The sequence below is a fragment of the Triticum dicoccoides genome, chromosome 3A, assembly GCF_002162155.2.
Source record: "Triticum dicoccoides isolate Atlit2015 ecotype Zavitan chromosome 3A, WEW_v2.0, whole genome shotgun sequence".
In the NCBI taxonomy this organism is placed as follows: Eukaryota; Viridiplantae; Streptophyta; class Magnoliopsida; order Poales; family Poaceae; genus Triticum; species Triticum dicoccoides.
This window is the reverse complement of record NC_041384.1, coordinates 664,559,567-664,564,434: the sequence shown is the minus strand read 5'-3', so window position 1 is coordinate 664,564,434 and position 4,868 is coordinate 664,559,567.

The following is a 4,868-nucleotide window of genomic DNA, read 5'->3' as shown; positions in this document are numbered from 1 at the left end:
ATATGAAGAAATTAAGAATGAAATTGCACCTGCTGAGTTAGAAGATATTGACGTCACAATTAAACTTGCCAATAGAGATACTATTTCAGCAATGGGAATTGTTAGAGATGTTTAAGTCTTGTGTGGGAAAACTAAATATCCTGCTGATTTTCTTGTTCTTGGTTCCCCACAAGATAGCTTTTGTCCCATTATATTTGGTAGACCCTTCTTAAATACTGTCAATGCTACCATAGACTGCACTAAGAATATCGTTACTGTTGGTTTGGATGATATGGTTCATGAGTTTAATTTCTCAAAATTTAGTAAACAACATCGTGAGGAAGAATTGCCTAGTAAGGATGAAATTATTGGTCTTGCTTCTATTGCCGTACCTCCTAGTGATCCTTTAGAACACTATTTTCTAGACCATGAAAATGATATGTTCATGAATGAAAGAAGGGAAATAGATGAAGTATTCTTTAAACAGGAACCTATTCTGAAACACAATTTGCCTGTTGAAATTTTAGGGGATCCTCCTCCACCCAAGGGTGACCCCGTGTTTGAGCTTAAACCTTTGCCTGATAATCTTAAATATGCTTATCTTGATGAAAAGAAGATATATCCTGTTATTATTAGTGCTAACCTTTAAGAGCATGAAGAAGAAAGATTATTGAAAACTTTGAAGAAGCATCGTGATGCTATTGGATATACTCTTGATGATCTTAAGGGCATTAGTCCCACTCTATGTCAACATAAAATAAATTTGGAAGCAGATGCCAAACCAGTTCGTGATCCTCAACGACGTCTGAATCCTAAAATGAAAGAAGTGGTAAGAAAAGAAATACTCAAGCTTCAGGAGGCAGGTATAATCTATCCCGTTGCTGATAGTGAGTGGGCAAGTCATGTCCATTGTGTCCCTAAGAAGGGAGGTATTACTGTTGTCCCTAATGATAAAGATGAATTGATTCCACAAAGAATTATCACAGGTTATAGGATGGTAATTGATTTCCGCAAATTAAATAAAGCTACTAAGAAAGATCATTACCCCTTACCTTTTATTGATAAAATGCTAGAAAGATTATGCAAACACACACAATATTGCTTTCTAGATGGTTATTCTGGTTTCACTCAAATACCTGTTGTCGTGGTTCTAAGTCTGATAGTAATGTAGGGGGGTAAGTAAGGAGAGGCGAGGTCTTAGCTATGGAGAGGTTGTAAGGACGCAAGGTTTACGAGTTCAGCCCTTCTCGGAAGAAGTAAAAGCCCTACGTCTCGGAGCCCGGAGGCGGTCGACTGGATTATGTGTGTATGAGTTACAGAGGTGCGAACCCTTGTCTCGGAGGAGGGGGTGGCTTATATAGAGTGCGCCAGGACCCCGGCCAGCCCACGTTACGAACGGTTCAATGTATATTAAGGCAGGGTGTTACTGATAACGCTAGTAATAAAGTGCTATGATGACCATAAAAGCTACTTAATGACTGACCGTTAGCGTGCGGAGTGACTTTAGGTCTCCTGGCCATCGAGTGGTTGGATCTTGGTCGAGTAATTGCTTCTTGGTCGAATGTCTTCGAGTCTGTCGAGTGGAACACCTCCAAGTCGACTGAAAGGTGATTTATTCTAGAGGTGTCCTTGGGTAGGGCAGTTAGGACAGGTCCGTGACCCTACCCTAGGTACATAGCTTCATCATTAGCCCCCGAATGGATCGAGGTTTGAGTGGGGAAGGAGTTGAGGACTTCTCCGACTCGTTTTCTATGCCGTGAGCATATCTTGTTTCGGATCAACGGACCTGAGTGATGACAGCAACTCCCTTTTCAGTCGCCTTGATCCATTCTTAATTCTTCGCCGAGTGAGTTTCTTTACTTGTAAGGCTCCGAGTGACGGTGCAGAAGAGATCTTTGGTCTGACAAGTTATTTGCTGCCCGCGGATTTAGTGGGATCCAAATTTTGGGAAGCGCGCGGGACGGGGGAGGCCGCAGTAATCGGACGAGATAGAGCGGAGACGCCTCAATCCCCGCGCCACCTTTTTCGCCACGTATCGCTCGTGCGGTCGTTACGAGATTTGACAGAGCCATCTAGGGCTACCTGTCAGCCACTCGGAAGCGGCCTCATATAAGGCGTTGGACCAGAGTCTCCCGAACAGTGCTCCCCATTATCTCTGCTCCTCCTCACGCATCTCCTCTGCGCTCGCTCTCGCTCCAGCGCCACCGCGCCACACGCGTCTTGTTGGCGACAATGGTGAAGGAGAAGACAGCGGCTCTGGAGCGGGCAAAGAAGGCGACGGTGAGGTCAAAGGGGAAGGCGATGAGACGGGGCAGATCTTCCTCGCTGACTGGCCTGCCGAAGGGTTGGATCCAGGGCGACTGGATCCACTCGAGGATCTCCCAAGAAGACCTCGATGACCTGGCCGAGGGAGGGCTGATCCCCTACGACTTGGCACGGCTTCCGGGGAAGGAATCCGAGCCGCAACCCCGGGAGGGTGAGCGCGTTCTTCTTGCCACCCACGTCGACCGTGGGTTTTCTTGCCTCCTCATCCTTTCTTCTAAGGGTTTCTGAACTTCTTTGGGGCTCAACTCCACCATTTTACCGTCAACTCAATCGTTTATCTTGCCATGTTCATTTCCTTGTGTGAGAACTTCCTTGGTTGTCGACCTCACTGGGGTCTTTTCAAGCATATTTTCACTTGTCGCTCCCAGACAGTGAAAAAGGCTAATCCGAGTGACGAGAGGACCCAAGTGATCCAGATGTGTGGGGGCCTTTGCATCCAAACGAGGGGAAAAAGCTCCTTTCCGGCCATGATTCTTCCAGACTCAGTTCACGGATGGCAGTCGACCTGGTTCTACTGTAAAGACCAGTCGACGCCGGGGCAATCGACCGGCCTCCCTCCCTTTACCATGGACCGAGTGGAAAAGCCCTCCCCTTTGAAGGTGCTCCCGGAGGAGAAGGCGCACGTGAAGGTGTTGGTCAACCGAGTGGTCCAGCTCATTCGTGACGGGGTCACTGGTATGGATCTCTTGGAGGTCTTCCTTCAGCGGCGCATCCAGCCTCTCCAAGCCCGAGACCATCCGATGTGGATGTATTCAGGTCTAGAAGACTCAACTCGGATCCACCCGGAGGAGGTCGACGACGACACCCTGGAGAAGTGGCTGTCGAGCATTACCGGGAACAAGGACAATCCCAGAGGAGCCAGGATAGTTCCCCCATTCGACCAGTCGCGTGTACCAAAGCAGGTCTAATTCTGAGCTTTTGCTTGTAATCTGAATTCACTCGCGCAACTGTCTGTATTGCGTCGACTGACTTTGTCCTCCCTGCCTTTTTTCAGGCCATTATTGAAATGTATTCGATGCCCAACGGGGAGCAAGAGCAAGCTCTGGAAGGCGAGGCGAGTGGTGGCGAAAGTGGCGAGTGGACTTCCGATGGTGAAGGGGATGGAGGAAGTGACGACTCAAGTGATGGGGATGAAGTCGAGTCGCCTCCTCACAAGTCTTTGAAGCGTCCTCGGGTCTCTTCACCAACCCCGACTGAGATGGGGCCAAAGCACCCCAAAGTTGCAGAGCTGAAGACTCGGAAGGCGCTGCCAAAGATCAAGATCGATATCCCTGTCGCCTCCACGTGAGTGTCTCTCCTTGTATTCACTCGACGCTCCGCGCTGTTTGTTTTCCTTGTTTTAACTGGACGAACTTTGGAATTGTTAGCGCTGCCACTTCCGGGACCTCAGCTTACAGGGATGATGATGAGGTGATGGAGGATGCGGTCACTTCTAATCTGGGTATGATTTCTGCCATACTATCTTTCTTCGGTCGATTCAACTACATCGTGCATCACTGGGTGACGTGATTTTGGCGATTTGAACTTTGCATAGCTCCCAACATTATTGACCTCCCTAATGATGATGAAGAGCCCGAGAGGTCTTTGACGTGGAAGAGTAGGCGAGCTCCTGTAAGTGAGGCGCTACAGTCGACGCCGAGGGCGAAACCAGTCGTTCAGGACACCGGTGACGTCAATCGGGGTTCTGTTACCTTCGCGGAGCCCCTGTCGAGTGCCTTGCCTTCTTCTTCGACTGCTCAGGCCCCTGTCGACCCGCCTTCAGTTTTTGCGACCCATCATGTCCCAGAGGACGAGGTGAATGCTGCTAGGGAAGCCATACGCCAGGCGGGCATTATGATGGAGAAGATGCAGATGGTGCGGGACGCCAGCCAAGCCGCCTATGATGCCAGCTCGGCTCTCCAGAGCAACGTTCAGGTTAGTCGGCTATCTGAAGATTCTTTCCGAAAATCTTTGCGTCTGTACACCCACTGGGTGCATCGATTGAAGTTTTGGACTAGGGGGGCACGCTGAGTGCACCCACTGGGTGTAGTCCCCGAGACTATGGTGGACTGCTGGCAGTCAACTGTAGTCTTTGTATTTTGCCGAATGTATAAACCAAACTGGTAGTTTGTCTCTTCCACTCGACTTCGGCGGGCCGGTCGAGTGGGATCAGAACCGGTGGGGGCACGCTAAGTGCACCCACTGGGTGTAGCCCCGAGACTACGGTGGACTGCTGGCAGTCGACTGTAGTCTGAGTTCTCCTTTCTTTCTCTCTCTTTTTTTTGGACTCGACTTTGGCGGGCCGGTCAAGTGGGATCAGAACCAGTGGGGGCACACTAAGTGCACCCACTGGGTGTAGTCCCCGAGACTATGGTGGACTGCTGGCAGTCAACTGTAGTCTTTGTATTTTGCCGAATGTATAAACCAAACTAGTAGTTTGTCTCTTCCACTCGACTTCGGCGGGCCGGTCGAGTGGGATCAGAACCGGTGGGGGCACGCTAAGTGCACCCACTGGGTGTAGCCCCGAGACTACGGTGGACTGCTGGCAGTCGACTGTAGTCTGAGTTCTCCTTTCTTTCTCTCTC